The sequence below is a fragment of the Pristis pectinata genome, chromosome 10, assembly GCF_009764475.1.
Source record: "Pristis pectinata isolate sPriPec2 chromosome 10, sPriPec2.1.pri, whole genome shotgun sequence".
NCBI lineage: Eukaryota > Metazoa > Chordata > Chondrichthyes > Rhinopristiformes > Pristidae > Pristis > Pristis pectinata.
The window spans coordinates 11,519,801-11,544,418 of record NC_067414.1 but is presented as its reverse complement, the minus strand read 5'-3'; positions in this window follow the sequence as shown (position 1 = coordinate 11,544,418).

The following is a 24,618-nucleotide window of genomic DNA, read 5'->3' as shown; positions in this document are numbered from 1 at the left end:
ATTCCAGCATCCACAGCCTCCTGTGTCTCCCACAGTTAGGAAATGAAAACCACAGAACTGCAGACGCTAGAAATCTGAAATAAAATCAGAAAATGCTGGAAACGCTCAGCAGTCAGGCAGCTTCATTGGAGAGGGAAACAATGCTTCAAGGCCAGCATCAGAATTGGGAAAGGGAATACCTCAGATAGGGTGAGACCAAGTGACTCCGTGTGGATCAGACAGCTTCGTGTAGCTACTGGACTGTGGATCAGTAGGGTAACCTTCACAGGTACGGTAAACCAATGGGCTTCGCTGCACTGAGGCTGCTGTAAAATGCCCCTCCCTGCACTGAGCCAGACTGAGAAGAGAAAGGGCATTAAGAGGACAGAAGTGGTGAAAGGAATTTGCAGTAATGATGAGCCAAAGACAAAGTGATGACCTGGGCTTAAGGAGCTGAACAACCACAGATCCATCTTCTATGTAAATTTGGCAGTAATGTTTGGCGTCACTGTGTGTTGAGGGCAGACTCCAACCCCACCCCAAGGAAGTCCCCCTCCACCTCCTCGCAGTCAGACCTGATTATCAAGGCCGAAGAGCTCAGGGCTGAAGTCTGAGTAACCCGCAGGATTGGTGGCACAGGGAGTATGGGAAGCCGCGGGATCGGTGGCACGGGGAGTATGGGAAGCCGCGGGATCGGTGGCACGGGGAGTATGGGAAGCCGCGGGATCGGTGGCACGGGGAGTACGGGAAGCCGCGGGATCGGTGGCACGGGGAGTATGGGAAACCGCGGGATCGGTGGCACGGGGAGTATGGGAAGCCCACACACCAGCTGACTGACCGTCAGCGATTCCCACTGAAGGGTTAGTGGCCCTTCTGACTCCAGCATTATCTGTAAGCAGGCTCTTTGCCAACGAGCTGCCTGAGTGAACCATTAACGTGGCAAGCAGGTGGTCTACGTTCTCTGATTCACACACTTCGACCATCCTTTGAGTTGGAGGCAAAATGTTGTGAAAGCATTGAGCCCAGAAGGAGGCCATTCAGTCCATTGCTCCAGTGCCTGATCTTTGGGAGAACTATCCAACCAGAATCCTGATCTTTGGTAGAACTATCCAATCAGAAGCCCGTTCTATCCCCGTATCCCTTCACATTTTTGCTGTTCTAGTTTCTATCCAATTTCCTTCTGAAAACTTCTCCTTCCCCAACCCTATCAGAACTGACAATGAAACCACTCACTGGGAGAAACAAACCTCTGGACTTCCTCCCTGGTTTAATGTTCATTCTGTGCCCACCCACCACTCTGGCAGATGAGAAGGGTCACTTATCCTGTCAGAGCCCTGAGAGTTAAACCTACTTCGAGGAGATAATCCCTACAAAGCCCTGACGTAACTGAAAGCCATGGTCTGCAGTCCTGGGACCCATATCTGTCCCAACAGCGGTCGCTGTCTGTCTGCTGATCCCGGGAGCTTGCTGTGTGCAAACTGGCTGCAGTGCTCCCGACGTTCCAGCAGTGACTACACTTCCAAACCTGCTGCCTAAGGCCACCGTCGTGCACCCTCAGATTGCGAAGGTCGTTGCTTTTACTTTTCCTGGGTGCTTACAGCTGAGTCACAAAGGCACCAGCCTGCAATGCCACAGCAGGTCGATAGCAGAGCAGAGCCGATGACTGAGCTGAGGTTCCCATGGCAACAGCTCTCTCCACGGATGGTTTGGATCCACCGAGCAAGTGTCTGTATCCCATGGAAGCTGCGCTCCGCGCTCTTCCCTCTCTGCCTCCGCTTTTGTGTGATGGCATCACCTCCCCGCAGTGCGTCACGTTATCAAGCACACTGGGGCATGCCTTCCCCTGAATCCGAGGGAGGTATGATGTGCTTAAGGTGATCAGAAGAGTTAACCCAGGAGGGAAAGAGTAACCCTCAAACTCTGGGCGTTATTCTCTGTGAGGCAGACTCAGGGGGCTTTCGTGGTGTCAGAGAGTCCTCTCGTCTCCCAGGCCATACAAACCATCTTTCCCCATGTAGAAGCAAAATGCTACAGATCCGAGGTAAAATCAGGGAGAGCCGGAAATCTTCTGCAGAATCATGCCCAGAGTTCAAGGGTCACACTTCCCCTCCGCCGTCAACCCTTCCCTCGTGTTGCCTTGTTCCTGCTCGACTTCAGTCCCAGGACACGGAGCTCCTCTCAGTAACTGGATGGACACAACCGAGACATGGCGAATGGGTTCTGGCCTGCCCGTCCGACAGAGGGGAGGGGTGGCAGGACGAGACGGCGGGTGAGAGGGCTGCGGGCTGGTTGAACGGGGACAAGGAACGCCGCTGGTCAGAGTCACAACTCAGCATCTCTCCTCCCTTTGCCAACAGGGCGGAGGCAGGAACCTGACCATGGCTTTCAAGCATGTTTCAGGAAAGGCTGGCACTGATGTTTGTCATGTCTGGGGATTCTGCAGGGAAAGCCATGTGGGACGTGGGGTTTACAAGGGTGAAGGGTTGGGAGCTTTTGAGGGTGAAGGGTCAGTAGTTATGGAGTGGTTCACCAGATGTTGCCAGATGTGGAGAGATTGACCAGACTATCAATCATATTCCCTTACAACATTCCTTACACAGTGCCATTTCAGCCCAGAGAGAGGGAGAGAGAGAGTTAGTCACAGAGAGTAAAAGAGAGAGAGAGGGGGGGAGAGAGGGAGAGGGAGACAGTCACAGAGAGAGAGGGGGAGAGGGGGGAAGAGAGAGAGAGAAAGAGAGAGAGAGTCAGAGAGAGAGAGGGTCGATCACAGAGAGAGAGGGGGAGAGAGAGAAAGAGAGAGGGAGAGAAAGGGAGAGAGAGGGAGAGGGAGAGTCAGTCACAGAGAGAGAGAGAGGAAAAGAGTCAGAGAGACAAAGGAACAAGGGCAGAGAGAGAGAGAGAGAGGTCACGATGGAAGCCGGGTCTCTGGCGCTGGGAGCGAGTGGCACTACCCGCTGTGTTTGTTCTCCAGAGAGGAACGAGAGGAGACCTCACTGAAACTGTTACAGGGCTGGGCAGGGTGGGTGCAGGACGGATGTTTCCCCGGACTAAGGTGTCTGGGATCGGGGCCACAACATCAGTGTAAGTGGTGGGCTGTCTAGGAATGACGGGAGGAGACATCTCTCCTCTCAGACAGTGGTGAACCTTTGGAAGACTTGGCCTTGGAGGGGTGCAGAGGATCATTCACCACAGAGTAGGGTAGGTTTCGGGCATTAAGAAAAACGGAGGGGGTGCAGGAAAACGACCGGGAAATGGAAGAGGGAACTCGGGACGGTGGAATGGGGAACCCTGGAAGAGGTGGGACGTGAGGAGGGAGAGCCACGGCAGAGGGAGCTAAGGAGCCCGTCCTTCATTCCGGCCACAGGGAAGTCTACAGGCGCTGTTGTTGGGAGTGAGGATGGGAGGGGGCAAGGAAGCTGTGGGTCTCGGCCTGATCTTGGATGAGGGAGCAGCTTGGGCAGACAGGTGCCAGCCAGGAGGGGGCAGTGAATGGGTTGGTGAGCCAGCTGCCTCCCAGTCCCCTTCACACTGCTGTAAGTTTCAATTGGAAGGAATAAGGAAGAGAAACCTCTCAACACTGAAAGTGAAACCGGGCCCAGGATATAAAGGGAAAGAACACGGAAGCAGGCCCTTCGGCCCGTTGAGTCCACACCGACCATCAACCACCCACTTACACCAATCCTACGTCAATCCCACTTCCCAAACTCTTCACTGACTCCCCCCAGATTCTACCACGCTGGGGGCAATTTACAGCGGCCAATTAATCTACTGACCCGCACACCTCTGGGATGCGGGAGGAAACCGGATCACCTGGTGGGGTCACAGGGAGAGCGTGCAAACTCCACGCAGACAGCGGCGGAGGCCAGGATCGAACCCCGGTGGCTGGAGCAGGGAGGCAGAGGCACTATCCGCTGCACCGCATTTGTGGGGCCTCTGGGTAAACAGACAGTTCAGGCAGAGAAGGAGGCTCAGTGCCCTAACACAGCGTCATCTGAATGCCCTTCACCTCCAGCTGAACTTCATCCACACGTCGCTGAGTGCACAAGGGCCGTGTTGTTGGCCTTGGGCAGGTGAAACGGAATCTCTGGGCTAAAGTTTCCTCTCTGTGCCAGGTACAAAATGGAAATACAGAGAATCAAGCTGCTGGACAACAGTCAACGAATACTTCTCTTCCACAGTCAGACACCCCATCTCTGAAGGAAATTAGCTCAACCTTTGGGGCCATACTGGGGGAGAGAGAGAGAGGCAGAGCAAGAGAGGGAGAGAGAGAGAGAGTCAGAGAGGGAGAGAGAGAGGCAGAGAGAGAGAGAGAGGGAGAGAGAGTCAGAGACGGAGAGAGAGAGGCAGAGAGGGAGAGAGAGAGAGAGAGTCAGAGAGGGAGAGAGAGAGTCAGAGGGGGAGAGAGAGAGGCAGAGCGAGAGAGGGAGAGAGAGAGACAGACAGAGGGAAAAAGAGAGGGAGAATCAGAGAGAGTCAGAGAGAAAGGAAGAGTCAGAGAGAGAGTCAGAGAGAGAGAGAGGCAGTCAGAGAGAGTCAGAGATAGAGAGGGAGAGTCAGAGAGAGAGTCAGAGAGAGAGAGGGAGAGTCAGAGAGAGAGTCAGAGAGAGAGAGAGAAAGAGTCAGAGAAAGACAAAGAGAAAGACAGAAATAGAGATTCAGAGACACAGACACAGAAAGAGACAGAGGCACAGACAGAGAGAGAAAGAGAGAGACAGTCAGAATCAGAGAGACAGAGAGTGACAGAGAGACAGTGACAGAGACAGAGGCAGAGACAGAGACAGTGACAGAGACAGTGACAGAGACAGAGGGAGTCACAGAGACAGAGACAGAGGCAGAGACAGAGACAGTGACAGAGACAGTGACAGAGACAGAGACAGAGGGAGTCACACAGAGACAGAGGCAGAGACAGAGATAGAGACAGAGACAGAGACAGAGGGAATCACAGAGACAGAGACAGTGACAGAGACAGTGACAGAGACAGAGATAGAGACAGAGACAGAGGCAGAGACAGTGACAGAGACAGAGGCAGAGACAGAGACAGAGGCAGAAACAGAGGCAGAGACAGAGACAGTGACAGAGACAGAGACAGAGGCAGAGACAGTGACAGGCAGAGACAGTGACAGAGACAGAGACAGAGTCAGAGACAGTGACAGAGGCAGAGACAGAGACAGAGGCAGAGACAGAGGCAGAGTCAGTGACAGAGGCAGAGACAGAGACAGTGACAGAGACAGAGACAGAGGCAGAGACAGTGACAGTGACAGTGACAGAGACAGAGACAGAGGCAGAGGCAGAGACAGAGACAGCGACAGAGACAGAGGCAGAGACAGTGACAGAGACAGAGACAGTGACAGAGACAGAGACAGAGACAGAGGCAGAGACAGAGACAGAGACAGAGGCAGAGACAGTGACAGAGACAGAGACAGTGACAGAGACAGAGACAGAGACAGAGGCAGAGACAGAGGCAGAGACAGTGACAGAGACAGAGGCAGTGACAGAGACAGAGACAGGGGCAGAGGCAGAGACAGAGACAGAGGCAGAGACAGTGACAGAGACAGAGACAGAGACAGAGGCAGAGGCAGAGACAGAGACAGAGACAGAGGCAGAGACAGTGACAGAGGCAGAGACAGAGACAGAGGCAGTGACAGAGACAGAGACAGAGGCAGAGACAGAGACAGAGACAGAGACAGAGGCAGAGACAGAGGCAGAGACAGTGACAGAGGCAGGAGGCAGAGACAGAGACAGAGACAGAGGCAGAGACAGAGGCAGAGACAGAGACAGAGGCAGAGACAGTGACAGAGACAGTGACAGAGGCAGAGGCAGAGGCAGAGACAGTGACAGAGACAGAGACAGAGACAGAGGCAGAGACAGAGGCAGAGACAGTGACAGAGACAGAGACAGAGGCAGTGACAGAGACAGAGACAGAGGCAGAAGCAGAGACAGAGACAGAGGCAGAGACAGTGACAGAGACAGAGACAGAGACAGAGGCAGAGACAGAGGCAGAGACAGTGACAGAGGCAGAGACAGAGACAGAGACAGAGGCAGAGACAGAGGCAGAGACAGTGACAGAGGCAGAGACAGAGACAGAGACAGAGACAGAGGCAGAGACGGTGACAGAGGCAGAGACAGAGGCAGAGACAGAGACAGAGACAGAGGCAGAGACAGAGACAGTGACAGAGGCAGAGGCAGAGACAGAGACAGAGACAGAGACAGTGACAGAGTCAGTTAAAAACCCTGACAGTGTAACACACATCCCCAAACCGAGAGACCAAAACCTTCCCCTCTCCTGCCACCCCAGGACCATTCAGAAAGCTGATTAAGCAGGTCAGTTCTGTTGTGGTGCAAATAGAGTCAAACAGAGCACAGAAACAGGCCCTTCGGCCCACTGAGTCCGTGCTGACCAGCAACCACCCATTTTCACTAATTATCCCATTTATTATTCTCCCCACATTGCCATCACCACCCCCCAGATTCTACCCCTCACCCACACACTGGGGGCAATTTACAGCAGCCAATTAACCCACCCACTCACATACCTTTGGGATGTGGGAGGAAACCGGAGCACCCGGAGAACGTGCAAACTCCACACAGACAGTGCCCGAGGCCAGGATCGAACCCGGGTCTCCGGCACTGTGAGGCAGCGGCTCTCCCCGCTGCGCCACCGTGCCGCCCATTAGGACACCGCCCAGGACTTGACAGGAACTGCTGGCTTGTTGAGGTGGTGCAGTGGTCAAGGTAACCTGGACAATCCAGCAGCCACTAACATCTTTGATGAAGTGTTTCTTCTATGGAATTTTCTGGAATGTACAGTACAGTCACAGGCCATTCAGCCCCACAGTTTTACCTCCATCCTTCCCCACCCCTCATCCGTATCGGCAAGTCCCTGTGTTTGAATTTACCCCTAAAAACCTCAGTGCTGGTTCCACAACCTCACCACCTCTGGGCAGAGGGGTTTCTCCTGGTATTGGTATTGGTATTGGTTTATTATTGTCACTTGTACCAAGATACAGTGAAAAGCTTGTCTTGCATAGAGAACTGAGAGACTGCTGTGTGCTATGTCTCACCAAAACCCTGCTTCACCTGACCGTGCCATTCAACCTGAGGGCTTTTCAATCCTCGAGTGGACTGTACAGCGTCCTCAGGCAAAGTTAGCGGCAGAGGAATCTGCTTCTTAATCAATAACTCGTGGTGCTCGGACGTGACGGTCCTGGTGAGCTCCTGCTCATCCAGCCTGGAATATCTAACGGTGAAGTGTCGACCATCTTACCTGCCAAGGGAGTTCACTTCAGCTATCCTGATGGCAGTCTACATCCCAACACAGACGGACATGAAGCCTGCACTCAATGAGCTATACTCCGTGGTCAACAACCTTGAGACAGGATACCCTGAGGCCCTCTTCATCATCGCAGGGGACTTCAACCAGGCTAACCTTAAGCGTGTGTTACCAGAGGATTCCCAAATGGATTTATTAACGGTCATCACACCCTAGCAAGGCCGCGAACCCAATGGAGAGGGTGCAGAGGAGGTTCACCGGGATGGAGACCCTCAGTTATAAGGAGAGGCTGGGTTTGTTTTCCACAGAGCAGAAGAGGAGGCTGAAGGGAGTCTTGATAGAGGAGCCTAGATAGTGAGGAACTGTAGCAGAGGTGTCCAAATCTAGAGGACATAGGTTTAGGGTGAGAGGTTTAGAGGAGATCCGAGGAAGAGCTCCTCCCCCAAAACAGACCCTCAGTCCACTGTTGATTCTGGGATTTTGCTGTGCTGCATTTCCCAACACCCCACTTTATTTGCTTTAACCAGCTACGGGTTACAAATGTCTGCATGTTGTCCTTGAGCTTCCAGAACCAGGTGGTGGGGGGTTGGGGAGGGAAGGGAGTTGGAACCCAAATAAGTCAGCACGGTTCGAAAGGCAAGGATTTATTTGGAAACTGCAAGTCAGAAAGATTTTTCAAAGGCAAAGTAACAAGCCTGTGGAAGGTGATTAGCCTTGGACGGAGATACATCCTCAGGTGATTGAAGCGGGATGAAGGATTTCTCTGAGGGAGGACACAGTGGGCTGTGACTGACAGAAATGAAGGAAATGTCACCTCGGCTCAGGGTGAGCGAGCTAATTCCTCAGGTCCGGAATCAGCCGGCTGACACAGAATTGCCCACCGGATGTGTCCCCTTCAGCTCCCGGGCCTCTGGCTGTGTCACATCAGCAGCCAGGTGTTCCCACCATCTTAAGCTCCTGCTCGGATGGGGCAAAGGGGAACTGGGAGCGGGACCCCTACCCGAGGCTGCACATCCACACGTACCTCGTTCTTCCAGGCTCCGAGGACGTCAGCAGCAGTTAGTGTGAAGGATTAATCGCATGCCTCAGCCCAGTGAATTTAATATCATGTGAAATACTTGGAGACTGGCCACGGGGTTACTGGCAAACATTCCCAGGAGGTTCCTGCTTTCGTTTTCTTATAAATAGCTCTCCCAGAGCTCACCTCCACTTTAACCCCTCCACGGCCATGTCCCTCCCTACCCCTCCTCCAGCCCTCCAACTCACCCGAATCTCTGCTCTCCTCACCTCGGCTTTCCCGAGCATTGCCTTCCACTGACCAGGCGCCAGGGGCCACAGAGGTCCCTCCGAAGTGCCTTCCTCAGCCTGAACCACCATGGCCGAACTGACATCTCCTCACCCGGCTCAGGGCCGGATGCTCCTGTGAGCACAGGAACCCAAGGAAATGGGAGCAGGAGGAGGCCATTTGGCCCACTCGAGCCTGGACTGCCATTGAATCCAATCGTGGCTGATCTTCCACACACCTCAATCCCTTATCCTGCACCTCTGCACATTTGTTCGTGACTCTCCTACCAGCAGAGTGGGGTCTTCTGCTGGGTCAAAGAGTTGACATCAAAGCCCAGTTTATTGTCACACGCATAAGTCCACGTGTGCACAGCTGCAATGAAAAACTTACTTGCGGCAGCATCACAGGCACATAGCATCATGTAAGCAGCATTCACAAGAAAAGCATAAATTAAGCACAAGTTTTGGTGTTGGTCCTGACATCCTTCTGCATTGACGTGTCTTCATTTCCTCTCTCAGTCTACGGAGGGGTTGCTGATGAGCAAAACTAACTTGGAATATTAACCTATGCCACTAACTTGGGAAACCAGCCAACCATAGAGGTGTACAAGATGATAAGAGGAATAGATCGAGTGGACAGTCAGAGACTTTTTCCCAGGGCGACAATGGCTAACACGAGGGGACATAATTTTAAGGTGATTGGAGGAAGGTATAAGGTTTGGTATTGGTTTATTATTGTCACTTGTACCGAGGTACAGTGAAAAATTTGTCTTGCATACCGATCGTACAGGTCAATTCATTACACAGTGCAGTTACATTGAGTTAGTACAGAGTGCATTGATGTAGTACAGGTAAAAACAATAACAGTACAGAGTAAAGTGTCACAGCTACAGAGAGAGTGCTGTGCAATAAGGTGCAAGGTCACAACAAGGTAGATCGTGAGATCAGAGTTCATCTCATCAGATAAGGGAACCATTCAATAGTCTTATCACAGTGGGGTAGAAGCTGTCCTTAAGTCTGGTGGTACGTGCCCTCAGGCTCCTGTATCTTCTACCCGATGGAAGAGGAGAGAAGAGAGAATGTCCCGGGTGGGTGGGGTCTTTGATTATGCTGGCTGCTACACCAAGACAGCGAGAGGTAAAGACAGAGTCCAAGGAGGGGAGGCTGGTGTCCGTGATGTGCTGGGCTGTGTCCACAACTCTGCAGTTTCTTGTGGTTCTGGGCAGAGCAGTTGCTGTACCAAGCCGTGAGACATCCAGATAGGATGCTTTCTACGGTGCATCGATAAAAGTTGGTGAGTGTCAAAGGGGACATGCCAAATTTCTTCAGCATCCTGAGGAAGTAGAGGCGCTGGTGAGCTTTCTTGGCCGTGGCATCTATGTGATTTGAACAAGACACGCTGTTGGTCATGTTCACTCCCAGGAACTTGAACTTGTGTCTGTGTGTGAATGCGCAGTGCGTGTGTGCATGTGTACGCGTGAGGGCCCTGTTAGCAGTCCAAATTGCTGTTCGTTAATCAGAACCAAACAGCAAATCGAGTGTCACACTGTCTTGCACTCTCCTGGACGGTATAACTCTGCACCAGCCTCAGGAATCATGCTCGAGTTACCAGCATCATCACAAGTGAACTCTACCTGTCCTGTCAATGGCACACAATCTCTAATGATACATCGGAGATTAATTCGGAACCTGCTTAAATGACTCGAAGTCCACAGAAGCGAGATTGGTTGTTGTCTGAATAAAGCAATTCATCATTTTTAAAACAGCTCAGAGAAAGAGAAAACAGCATTTTACATTTTCACATATCCGTGGTACCATCATTACAAGTTGGCAGAACGTTGCTATAGCAACAGTCGACATTAACATTTTAATATTCATTCATAGGACATGGGTGCTGCATGTCCCTACTTGTCCCAGAGAAGGTGGTGGGGAAGCAGCCTGGCGTGCGATTAGGAGCAGACCTTCCTGGTGGTGGAGGACAGTGTTGGGAAGGGGTTGTTGAAGAAGCCAGAGTCACACAGCACACAAACAGGCCCTTTGGCCCACCGAGTCCCTGCCAGCCATCAACCACCCTGTTACACCAATCCTTATCCCAATATCGTTATTCTCTCCACATCAACTCCCCCTTGATTCTCCCACTTTACAGTGGCCAATTAAGATAAGATAAGATCTTTATTGGTCACAGGTACATCGAAACACACAGTGAAATACATCCTTTGCGTAGACTGTTCTGGGGGCAGCCCGCAAGTGTTGCCACGCTTCTGGCGCCAACATAGCATACCCACAACTTCCTAACCCATACGTCTTTGGAATGTGGGAGGAAACCGGAGCACCTGGGGGAAACGCGGATGCGGGGAGAATGTACAAACTCCTTACAGACAGCGGCCGGAATTGAACCCGGGTCACTGGCGCTGTAATAGCATTACGCTAACTGCTACACTACCGTGCCTGCCGTTAACCTACCAATTAACCTACCAACCCGCACGTCCTTGGGAAACCAGAGCACCTGGGGGAAACCCACCCGGTCTCAGGGAGAACGTGCAAACTCCACACAGACAGCAGCGGAGGTCGGGATCGAACCCAGGTCTCTGGAGATGTGAGGCGGCGGCTCTACCCGCTGCGACACTGTGGTGAGTCGCAGGAGAAACGTCTGAGAGAAACAAATAGCGCTGTCACTGGTGATGCAAGTGAGCCGTCCCCTTCCCTGCACAACACCCACGGCTCCTCTTCCAAACAATCTCATTGGCTGCAAGGTACCTGCTCCTCCTGGCTTCACTGAGCACCAAAGGAGGCCAATCAAATGCAGCGAGGGCTCCAGAACTGTCCCTCTGTTTAAGGGGTTTTCACTGTTTTCAGGATAATTGTATAGGCTTCCCTGCTTCTTATGAATCAACACAATTAACTGTGCTTTAACACCTCATTCACGAGACAGCACCTCCGGCATTGTGGCACCAGTTCTGTTGTTGGACGGCATTGCTTTAACCTCGGGACTCCATGAAAATTCGAGCTGGAAGGAACTAAAGGCAGCCTGCTCCATCCAGAATTGGAACAGAGTGACTAACTCCAAAAGAATGAGAGGAGATGCCAATCTCAGGTCATTACATTGAAGGTCACACATTTACAATGGTTTATTGGATCCTTTGATCTCAGCCAGAAGCAGGCAGCTCTGACTGATCTGCCTCGGGAGGGAGAGTAGTGCCAACTTCATGAGACAGTCATAACAACAACTCGCCACCGTAAAGCAGAGAGAAATGCCTCAATCTGACCCACAGAGCCACAGGCACAAATTAACAGGGGCAATATTGGGACCGGTGATCAGGGGTTAATCAGGCAGTGATTCAGAGGAAGAGGTGAAGGGAGAGCGAGGATTCAGCATGGAATCCCTGATCTTTAACCTGGAAACAGCTGTCACTGCCAGAGCGGTTGGGACGGTGCTGATGTAAGAGAGGCAGAGTCTGGTTATAGATGGAGGGAGGGGTGCAGGGGAGGGGGTTACAGAGGGATGGGTGTGGGGCAGGGAGTTACAGAGAGGGAAGGGTGTAGGGGAGGGGGGTTACAGGGAGAGGGGGGCGGTGTAGGGGAGGGGGCACACAGAGCTGGAGCCAGGAGAGGGAAGACACTGCCCAACAGGAGGATTGAAGCCGACGCCATTCCTGCAGCAGCTCGGAGGTTGTGTTGACACCTCCCTGGGTGTGGTGCGAGGCAGGAGAGTGACTCGTGCACAACATAAGCAGTCAAGATCTCCCCATTTCCTTGTGACCTTGGCACCCAGGATTGGCACCTCGGGCTCCGACCTGTGAGGTGATGAGATGTTGCTCTGACCACAGGGATTTGGTGGATCTATGACTTGCCCAAACATCTCTGTGCATCACTCCTGTGCTCTCTGACCTGTCTGTTGGCTCCCCAGAAGGGAACACCTCGGCGTTACCACTCACACGCCTGTGGTGAAGGATTCCCATTGGGTGGGGTTCCCTGTCCCTGTGTCCGGACGCAGTCGCACACCTTGTGATGGTCATCTCCTCCTGGCCCAAGTTCTGCAGCCCCCAGTCCCCCCCCGGGCACTGCCCCCTTCCCCCAGGGCACTGGTTCCCGCTTCCCCCCCAGGGCACTGGATCCCTCTCCCCTTACACCCACCGTGACCCTGGTTCCCCCCCTCCCCTTACTCCCATCGGGACCCTGTTTCCCCCCCTCCCCTTCCACCCACCAGGACCCTCGATCCCCCCTCCCTTTACACCCACTGTGACCCTGGATTCCCCCCCCTCCTCTTACACCCACTGGGGTCCCAGATCCTACGCTCCCTTTCGACTCACCAGGGCCCATTTCCTGAGCTCCCTTTAATCTCACTAATACTGTGAACATCAAAAAAAGTGAATTAAAAATGTATTTGGACATTAAAGGAAATAACATCCAATAGTCTGGGAGACCTGCTGGTCCGGTGCCACCGTTCCCGGTGTGCTGGATTATCGAGGCCTTGTTGCCCCTTGGTGCTGCGGTTGTGATTGAGGTGTTCCGGGGGCAGGGGAGAGGTCCCACCCTGTGATATACCTGTCCTGTGGCTCACTGCCAGAGTCACCACATGTTGCCTTTGAACTCGTGCAGGTTTTGCGGGCTCTGCATGGTTTGCGGGACCTGTAGGGTTTGCATGATCTGCAGGCTTTGCGGGATCTGCCGGGTTTGCCGGATCTGCTGGGTTTGCTGGACCTGCAAGGTTTGTGGGATCTGCTGGGTTTGCGGGACCTGCTGGGTTTGCTGGACCTGCTGAGTTTGCCGGACCTGCAGGGTTTGCAGGATCTGCTGGGTTTGCCGGACCTGCAGGGTTTGTGGGATCTGCTGGGTTTGCCGGACCTGCTGGGTTTGCCGGACTTGCAGGGTTTGCGGGACCTCCTGGGTTGGGGTGGAGGTGAGATGAGCTAGCCATCCCTCGGGAGAGCAGGGTCGATCCGGGCTGCGCAGTTGTGTCATGGTCTGCGTTGGGACGGTGGGGAGCGCGGTGCAGGCACCTTCCACGCAGCTGACATCAGGAGCTGGGCGGCTGAGGCAAAGAGCGTGACTGGTGAGAAGGCTCCGTCAGGGGGAGAGGTAAACACTGCTGGAGCAGCTGCTGCCTTTATCTGGGACCTTCAGTGAGTTCCAGCAAGTACCAACTCATCCCACTCCACCTCTGGCTTCTCACAGACTGAAGGTGCACCAGTTCCAGAGACCGGGGAGAGAACGGTTGTGTTAACCCCTTCCTCGCTGGTCCTGTCACAGTTACCACCCAGGGACTGACTGTAGCTGTGAGTGTCCTCCCCAGCCCCCTCCCTCCTTGCCTGATCTCCCCTCTTCACACGTCCTTCCATCCCTCCTTGCCCAACGTGTTTCTCCAGCTTCCTTTATCAGAACAAATTCCTTTCTCTTTCCCCAGCCTCTGTGCTGGCAGCCGTGTGTCCCCACTTCTGTCCGAGGTACACCGCAGGCTGTTGACTCCATCTTAATTAGAGCCATAGAGTGGTACAGCATGGAAACAGGCCCTTCGGCCCAACTCGTCCCTGCCGACCAAGGTGCCCACCTAAGCCAGTCCCATCTGCCTGCGTTTGGCCCGTATCCCGCGAAACCTCTGCTCTCAGGTACCTATGCAAGCGTCTTTTGAATGTTGTTGTGCCTGCCTCAGCCACTTCCTCTGGCAGCTCGTTCCATATACGCACCACCCTCTGGGTGAACGTTGCCCCCCCCCCACCCCCACCCCCCCCCCCCCACCAGGTCCTTTTGAAATCTTCCACTCCCCCTACTGCCAGGAGAATCCAAGCACAAAGTGGAGGAACACCACCTCATTTTCCATCTCGGAAACTTGCAGCCTAACGGGATGAACATCGAATTCTCCCCCTAATTCATCCCCACCCCCCTTCCTCACAGATCCCCCCCCACGCTTCTTCTCTTCTTTCCTTTCCCAGCCTCTTTCTTCCAGCTTTTTCCCCCCTCTCCTTCCCTTTGACCCATCCCCCCGGGGGATCTGCTCTCCCCTCCTCCCCCACACCTGCCCATCACCGTCCCTTACCTGCATCTACCCGTCACCACCCTGTGCCCACCCCGCCTCCCCTCTTCTGTCCACCTATCACTGCTCTGCTGTTCCGCCCTGTATATCGGGCTTCCCCTTTTCCTATCTACAGTCCTGAGGAAGGGTCCTGACCCAAAACGTTGACCGCCTGCTTTTCTCCACGGATGTTGCCTGGCCTGCTGAGTTCCTCCAGCATCATCGGGTTTTTCATCTAGATTCCAGCATCTGCAGTCCTTTGTTTCTCTTTTTAAATCTTTCCCCTCTCACCTTAAACCTACACGCTCCAGTTTTTAGTTCTCTTGCCTTGGGGAAAAAAAACTGGATGCTTTCACCCTATCTAATGCCCCTCATGATTATATAAACCTCTCAAAGCCTGCCCAACCTGTCCCTATAACTCAGTCCCTCGAGTCCTGGCAATGTCCTTGTAAGTCACAGCTATTACAGGGCCAGCGACCCGGCTTCAATTCCTGCCACTGTCTGTGAGGAGTTTGTACGTTCTCCCCGTGTCTGCGTGGGTTTCCTCCGGGTGCTCCGGTTTCCTCCCACATTCCAAAGACGTACAGGTTAGGAAGTTGTGGGCGTGCTATGTTGGCGCCGGAAGCGTGGCGACACTTGCGGGCTGCCCCCAGAACACTCTAGGCAAAAGCTGCATTTCACTGTGTGTTTTGATGTATATGTGACTAATAAAGAAATCTTATCTTATCTTACCTTCCTCTCACCTTAAACCCCTACCATGGAAAAATACATGTGACTAATAAAGTTATCTTCAATCTTCAGAATGCATTGCCAGGGGTGGTAGTGGAGACAGACTGAATGCAGCCTTCAGAAGGGAGCTGGGTAAGTGTCTAAGAAGAACGAGCTTGCAGGGTAGAGGGGAGAGAGCAGGGTGTGGGCTGGATGCGGCATAGAAACAACGTGGACTCAATGGGCCAAATGGGCTCTCTCTGTGCGGTGTAGACACAGGAGACTGCAGATGCCGGAACCTGGATCAACACACAAAGCGCTGGGTGAACTCGGCGGGTCAGGCAGCATCGGTGGAGGGGAATGGACAGTCGACGTTTCAGGTGGAGACCTTTCATCTGGGTTCGAAACGTCGACTGTCCATTCCCCTCCACTAAGTTCCTTCGGCATCTTGTGTGTGGCTCCCCCTGTGCCACGCCCATTCTGTGAACCCGCTGACAGGAAAGACCTCCACACTTATGTTCCCACTGTCTGTCGGAAATGGCTGGCAAGGCTGACGGACGGGAAGTACGCTCGGATGTGGGGGAAATACACTCGGATATGCGAGGTGCTGTCTGGGCTGGTGTCTCCTCGCTCGGCAGGTGAAGGGTTAACCCCGGCCTTTGGGAGCTGCTCGGCTTTGCCGAGGGCCAGGTGCAGATTGCGGAGAGATCAGAGACTGCAAGGCCTGCGGGCTGGTGTGACAGGACCACTGATTATACAGACAAGCAGCATGAGTCAGCGGCCAAGATCGCAGAGGGGGGAAGCCAGCCAGGGGCAGGAATGCAGCTGATGAAAGGACACCATGCTTGAACACCTCCTGCCCTCTAAACGGCTGGGATCCTCTGACCGCCTGCTCACCCCAGCCCCACTCCTCACTGCCTCACTGGACTTGTTTGGCTTGTGGGTGTAGGCGGGAGGGAGTGGGGAAGGGATTCCAGTCACAGCCTCTTGCTCACGCATCATCCATCCATCCACCCATCATCAAAGACCTCCACCATCCGGGCCATGCCAGCTCCTCGCAGGAGCCTGAAGCCCCACACCACCAGGCTCAGGAGCAGCGACTTCCCTTCAACCATTCGGTTCTTGAACCAACCGTCACAACCTTAATCTCGACCTCAGTGTAGCAATACTGTGACCACTTTGCACTGAAGTGGACTTTTTTTTTGTTCTAATTGTGCCTCTTCTTGTAAAAATTGTGTATAATTCATGTTTAATTTATGTTTTCTTAATTTATGTTTAATTTATGTAAAGAAGGTTTTTGGCATCCTGGCATTCATAAATCAAAGTATTGAGTATGGGAGTTGGGATGTTATGGTGAGGTTGTATGTTGAGGCCAAATTTGGAGCATTGTGTGCAGTTCTGGTCACCTAACTATAGGAAGGATATCAGTAAGATTGAAAGAGTGCAGAGGAGATTCACCAGAATGTTGTCGGGTCTTCAGGAGTTGAGTTACAGGGAAAGATTGAACAGGTTAGGACTTTATTCCTTGGAGCACAGAAGAATGAGGGGAGATTTGATAGAGGTTTACAAAATTATGAGGGGCATAGACGGAGTTAATGCAATTAGGCTCTTTCCACCTGGATTAGGAGAGATAAGTACGAGAGGACATGGCTTGAAGGTGAAAGGGGAAAGGTTTAGGGGGAACATTAGGGGAAACTTCTTCACTCAGAGAGTGGTGGGAGTGTGGAACGAGCTGCCATCTGATGTAGTAAATGTGGGCTCACTCTTGAGGTTTAAGAATAAATTGGATAGATACATGGAAGGGAGAGGTCTGGAGGGTTATGGACTGGGTGCAGGTAAATGGGACTGGCGGAATAACGTTTCAGCACAGACTAGAAGGGCCGAATGGCCTGTTTTCTGTGCTGTAGTGTTCTATGGTTCTATGATTCTATGTTTTTTCTTGTGAATGCTGCTTACATGATGCTATGTGTCTGTGATGCTGCTGCAAGTTGTTCATTGCACCTATGCACTCAAGTGACAATAAACTCAACTTTGACTTTAACGCTCTGAACCTCTGTAGGGCAATTCCCAGCCTTGGTCGCCCGTCACACTTCCCCCTTGGCCTCACGACGTCCCGTGAGTGGGCTTGTGGCACCTCGAGATGGAGCCCCCCACACCACCCCCGTCTCCGGCAGCCATCCAGGGGCAAGGGACGCCCGGCTGTCGAGCAGACGGGGCAACCAATGGTGAGCGTAGGGAAGGCACCGCCACTAGAGGACCTCTCCCCATTCCCAGGAGGTTCCTTAGGGATCCCAGATCCGGCTGCACTCCAGCAGAAATCTGGAGGTTCTTGGGGCCACCTCTCAGGCCTGCAGCTGGGGGTCGCTGATGGTGGAACATCTGTTCCTGGCCTCCGACCTTCAGCTGCTTGTAGCCATTGGTCTCTCGGCTGGCCATCATCGCCGCCTCCAGCTAGCTGGCCAATAGGGTTACAGAGTCATACGGCATTTAAGCAGGCCCTTTGGCCCACCATGTCCATGCCAGCCATTAAGACCCTTGGGCTCCAGAGCCAAGGGCCAATGCACCACTGGGCTAAAACCACTGTACCATGTGTCCAGCAGCTCGCTGTGTCGATATTCCCGCAATATTCAGGGCAGAATTCTCCACAGGGATACCATCTACCTTAGGTAGAATCCACCTGGCAGTGGTGTCATCGGCACGCGGTGGGGAACGACATCCCACCAGCCCATCCCACCAGCCTGTACACAGTGAAGTCTATTACAATCCTTCCCACAGTTCATTGCACCTACGCACTAATTTGGAAATTGTGCCCAAGTACAAACCGTTAAAAATCCTCCTGGAAAGCATCGGTGGAGGGAAATGGACAGTCGACGTTTCAAACCCAGATGAACGGTCTCGACCCCCATGGAACTCTACAGTATACACCCGTTCAGTCGGAGAAACAACCTGGCACCTCCGCTCTCCATCATTGTCACACAGCCATCTGCTACGACCTCTCTTATTCCATGGTCTCAGCCTTGATGACAAGCCTATTGTGTGGCACTTTGTCTAAAGCCTTTTGGGAGTCCATACACAATATCAACTATATTTCTCTGATCGACTTCAAAAAACTCTACCAATTTAATTATTGCCTTTAGCAAATCCATGCTGACTTTCCCCAATCAATCTCAAACTTTGCCCATATTATACTGACTGGTCTGTAGTTACTGGGTTTGTACCCCCGCCTTTGAACAAAGCTGTAACATTTTCCAGTCCTCAATCACCACTCCTGAATTAATAGAAGTCTGAGAAACTATGATCAGGGCCTCCGTAACTTCCTCCCTTACTTCCCACAGTGACCCAGGCTGCATACCATCTGGACCAGGCGGTTTATCCACTCTGAGTATAGTTAGTGTTTCAATAATTCCCGTATACCAGATCTTCCATTGCTGAGACTCTTGCAGCATCATTTACCATCTCGTTCACACCCCTAGGAGTAGATTTTCTTTTGGTCTCTGAACAGTCTCCCACTTCTTGTCTCATAACTCTTTACCTGTTTAAGTACCTGAAGAATTTTATGTCTACTGCCAATCTTTTCTCATTCTCTTTTTTTTTTGCCCCCTACTATTTCCTTTATTACTTGGAGTCATACAGAGATACAGCACAGAAACAGGCCCTTCAGCCCATCAAGTCTGTGCTGACCATCAACCATCCATTTACACCAATCCTACATTAAATTCTTACCATATATCTCATCAACTCCTCCCAAATTCTACCCCTCACCTACACACCAGGGGCAATTGACAGGAGCCAATTAACCTACCAATTTGCACATCTTTGGGACGTGGCATAAACCGCACAGTCACAGGGAGAACATGCAAACTCCACACAGACAGTGCCAGTGGTCAGGATTGAACCCTGGTCTCCGGCGCTGTGAGTCAGTGTCTCTACCAGCTGTGCCACTGTGCCACCCCTCTCGCTGAGCTTCCTGTAATCATTCTGGTTCTCACACGTTAACGATCTGGTGCTTGTCATAAGCTTTTTCTTATTCTCCATTTCATTCTCTGGTCATACAGGGACTTCTGGTTTTAATTTCCCCACCTTTCTTTCTCATGAGAATATACTTATTTATCCAAAATATCTCCACTGAAAGCCTTCCCATTGTTCATTTACAATTTCACTAGCCAAGACCTGAATTCAGTCTACCCTGGCCTGATCTGTTTCCAAGCCTTTGAAACTGTCCTTCTCCAATAGACTATTCTACCTTGAATTGGTCCATATCCATTTCCGTAGCAATTCTAAACCTGTTGTGATTGCTGCTGCCTCGATGTTCCCCCAATAACATCAGCTCTACTTGGCCCAGCCCACTTCCCAGAACTTAATCCATCAATTCCCCCTTGCTTGTTGGCCCAGAAACATACAGATCAGGAAAGCTCAGAACCTCCTGCCCCTCTTCCCCCTTGTGTTATTTGGATCCCAGTCTAGATTTTGGACAGTTGAGATCCCCCCATTATCTCTACTCTATGAATTTTGCACAATTCTCCAATTTCTCCTCTAATTCACTCCTCAATATCCCTCCCAGTATTTGATAGGCTTATAGAATCCCGAGGCTGTCAAATTATGTCTCCACTGTCCCTTAATTCTAGATTCAGTCTTTGATTGTTCCAAGGCTTGGTCTTTCCAGTTCTGTAACATTCCCCTTAATAAATACCTCGTCTCCCACTCATTTCATCCCTTCCTTACCTTTCCCAAACAAGAGATGCATTTTGGGAAGTTAAGCCAGGGCAGGACTTAAACAGTAAATGACAGAGCCCTGGGGAGTGTTGTCGAACAGAGAGACCTGGGGGTACAAGTACATAGATCCCTGAAAGTGGTGACAAAGATAGACAAAGGGTTAAAGAAGGTGTAAGGCACACTTGCCTTCATTGGACAGGGCATTGAGTACATGGGTTGGGACATCACGTATGGGACGCTGGTGACACCGCACCTGGAATATTGTGCGCGGTTCTGTTAGACATGCTATAGGAAGGATGTGATTAAGCTCGAGAGGCTGCAGGAAAGGTTCACAAGGGTGTCCCGGGACTGGCAGGTTTGAGTTATGAGGAGAGAACGGACAGGTTGGGACTGTTTTCCCTGGAGTGAAGGAATTTGGGGGGGGGTGGGGGGTGACCTTATAGAGGTTTACAAAATCATGAGGAGCATCAATAAGGTGGATGGTCACAGTCCTTTCCCCAGGGTAGGGGGGGTCTAAAACTAGAGGGCACAGGTTTAAGGTGAGAGGGGAGAGGTTTAAAAGGGACATGAGGGGCAGGTTTTTCACACAGAGGGAGGTGGGTCTGTGGAACGAGCTGCCAGAGGAGGGGAGAGAGGCGGGTACAATTACAGCATTTAAAAGACATTTGGACAGGTACATGGATAAGAAAGGTTTGGAAAGATATGCAGGCAAGGGAACTCGGTTGGCACAGACGAGTTGGGCTGAAGGGCCTGTTCCCGTGCTGTACAACTCTATAATATGACCTTGTATCTGGGAACCATTCCGATCACATCCTTTATCCAGGTCTCCATTATTGCCGCATTGTAATCCACCCTGGCTCGTCGATTCCCAGCATTGTTAAGTATGCTGCCTCTCTTCAAGGAAAGCTCCCGCAGACTTTCTTGTACTCACTCTGGGTCTGGTCCTATCTAAAAACTTACTTCTTCTCGTTCTGGTGCCAGTTGTTTGTGCACCTTCCCACCCCCCCCCCCCCCCCCCAATTTCCTGTGGCCTGCCCCTCGCCAGTTCAGTTTAAACTTTCCCCACTGCTCCGGCAAATCTCCCTGTGAAATGCCACTGCATAGTGTTGAACACGACCAAGGTGGTTTATCCCATGGTGGTACTGTAGTGTTAGAGGTGCCTTCCTTTGGATGAAGCAGCACAGGGATAGACCCTTTGGCCCACCAAGTCCGTGCCGGCCATCAAGCATCCATCTCCTACACTGATCCCGCTTTATTCTCCCCACATTCCCATCGGATTCCGCACTAGAGCCAACTTACAGTCGCCACTTCACCCACAACTCACGTGCCTATGGTGATGTGGGAGGAGGTGCACCTGAGGAAATGAGCACGGTCATGGAATCGTGGAATCGTACAGGCCGTTCGGCCCAACTCATCCATGCCGACCAGAGGGCACCCTTCTGTATTGCTCCCATCTCCCAGCCCTTGGTCCCATTATGCCCAAGCCATTCCAGTGTTCACCTAGACACTTGTTAAATACTGTCAGTGACCCAACTTCACCACTCTGTCAGGCGGGGGGGGGGGGGGGGGGGGGGGGGGGGAGGTGGGGGAACATACGAACTCCACACAAACAGCACCTGAGGTCGGGATTGAACCCAGGTTGCTGGAGCTGTGAGGCAGTGGCTTTACTCGCTGTGCCACTGTGCTGCAGCCCCCCCCCCACCCCCATACACCTGTAGATTCTGCGGCCCCATAGACACCAGCAGGAGGAGAGTGACCCTGTTTCCCTGCAGCTTGGTCACATTAACATCAGATTCACCTTCCATCTGGGAGTTGTTACTCGAGGAACACTCAGCCAAAGGAACGTAACAAATGGGAGGACTACGGGAAAATCATTTTTACAGATTAGTGACAACAAACGCTTTACAGCGCCAGAGACCCGGGTTCAAATCCGGCCGCTGTCTGTAAGGAGCTTGTACGTTCTCCCCGTGTCTGCGTGGGTTTCCTCCGGGTGCTCCGGTTTCCTCCCACATTCCAAAGACGTACGGGTTGGGAAGTTGTGGGCATGCTACGTTGGCGCTGGAAGCGTGGCGACACTTGTGGGCTGCCCCCCAGAGCACTCTACGCAAAAGATGCATTTCACTGTGTGTTTCGATGTACACGTGACTAATAAAGACATCTTAACTTATATATAAAAAAGAAAATCTGAACCCCAGTGGGAACTGATTCCTGAAAGGAGTGATCTGTATTGGGAGGTTTCATTTGGATCGTGTGACTGTGTCAAGACTTGAACACGCAACCCTCTACGCATAGGACTGGACGGCGGAGGAGAAGGCCATTCAGCCTCTGGATCCTGCTCCATCGTTCGATAGGATCACGGTGGATCCACAAGATCACAAGATCACAAGACAAGGGAGCAGAAGTAGTCCATTCGGCCCATTGAGTCTGCTCCGCTACCTCTCCATTGGCTAAACTATTCTCCCATCTAGCCCCAATTCCCGGCCCTTTCCCCATATCCCTTCATACCCTGACTAATTAAACACCTATCAATCTCTTCCTTAAACACCCCCAATGATCAGGCTTCCACAGCTGCATGTGGCAACGAATTCCATAAATCCACGATCCTCTGGCTAAAGAAATTTCTCCTCATTTCTGTTCTAAGTGGGTACCCGCTAATTCTAAGACTGTGCCCTAGACTCACCCACCAAGGGAAACAACTTGGCCACATCTACTCTGTCCAGTCCTTTCAACATTTGAAGTGTTTCTATGAGGTCCCCTCTCATTCTTCTGCACTCCAGTGAGTACAGTCCAAGATCCAACAAACGCTCATTGTATGTCAGCCCTTTCATTCTGGGAATTATCCTCGTAAATCTTCTCTGATCCGACTTTCCTCATCCATTTTCCTGCCCTTTCCCCATAACCCCTGAGTCCCTTCCTGGTTAGAAATCCATCCCATCCATTACATACCCAAGGACTCTGCCCCCACACACCCCTGTGGCAAGGAGTTCCCAAGACTCAGCCACCCTCTGACTCTGCCCCCACACCCCTTACCCTGAGACTGCACCCTCTGGTTCTGGGCTCTCACACAAGAGAAAACACCCTCTCAACATTCACTCAGTCCAGCCCTGAAAAATCCTCAGCTGCTTCAATAAAGCGGTCTCCCACTCTTCTAAGCTCCAATGAGCAGGGTCCCTAACCCGTTTAATCTTTCTTTGTAGGACAGTCCCTCCATACCTGAGGCAGGACTCCCTGAGCCATGGTTAACGCCAAGACCCAAGACAGCTTCCTATCGACTGATATGTGGGTGGGGACTATCGGTAACGCAAAGAAACAAAGTGAAAAAGTTCCCCTGGTGCTTCTGAAGATAAGAAAGAAGTCCAGGCCAACATTCATCCCTCTGCCAGTCACACTAAAGCAGCTTATCCGGTCACTATCAGAATTCAGGAGCTTTTACGGGCAAATTGACCACTGTGTGGTTTCCTTTGTTACAACAGTGATTTCACATCATGGGTTACTGGGATTTGCTGAAGGGATGTCCCAGAGTAGTGGGCGATGCTGTGGGAGAGCAGGTCTTTATTTCAGAAAGCAAACAAGGCAAGGATTTTAGTAATGTCCACAGATTGTTGAAGAGAAGATGGGGGGCTACGTCACTGTGGTTTAATCTGATCAGTATTCCTGGAGAACTGGCTGTAAACGACAGACCTGCAATCAAATCCACAGAGGCTGAGCTAGCACGCCCTACATACAGATGAGGCAGGAAGCTGAGAAAGCTCGACCAGAGGATGTTGGTTGTAATGGGTGCTCATCAACCTCAGTCCACAGTGAGATCACACACACTGGGTGTAATCCTGAGTTTGGAGAGCACGCAAAGGACAGACAGAAATATATCAACTCAGATCTTCCTGCGTCAGTGGGGAACTGGATTATTAACATGAAGTGCAGCCAGCAAGATCAGAAGATTAAGAAATACTCTGTGAGCTGTGAATTGCCCATCGATTCACACCACTCCACTGCTTGTCTCACATAACCAACCCTTCGCCCTTGGTCTCCTGTTATTTTTAAGACGTTACGATATCTGTGCACCAATTGTTTGCTAAAGCTCAGCACAGAAGGTCAAACACGGTGGGTGATGGTGTGAACGTCCTTTTGCCAACACGGGAGGGAACCGTTCGTGCACTGTCGATCAACTCCCCCCCCCCACCCCCCGAAGCAGGAAGGAAACAGTTCAAGTGGAGGATGGAAATCGAAATAAAAAAAAGCAACCACTGGAAGTCCAAAACAAAATCAGAAAATGGGGGAAACACTCAGCAGGTCAGGCAGCGTCTGTGGAGAGAGAAACAGTGTGAAACACTTCCTCAGAGCTGCCTGATTGGCTGAGTACTTCCGGCATTTTCTGCTTTAGCTTAAATACCCAAGTCCCACTCCTGTCCATTGATACGTCACAGGGATTCATTAAAACTTTTAGCGTTATTTTTCTCTTTCTTTGCCTTGTTTTTCTCCCATCCCCTTTTTTAATCCAAACCTTCTTTCCCTCTCTTTATTTCACTTTCTCTACCCGTGTTCTCAGTCCTTAAACACCCTGTGAGCTCCCAATCTTGTTGCTGGCTGCGGTCCCAAAGTCCCTGTGCCCTCTACACACCTTCACTCTTCCTGCTTCGGGCAAGGTCTCTCCACT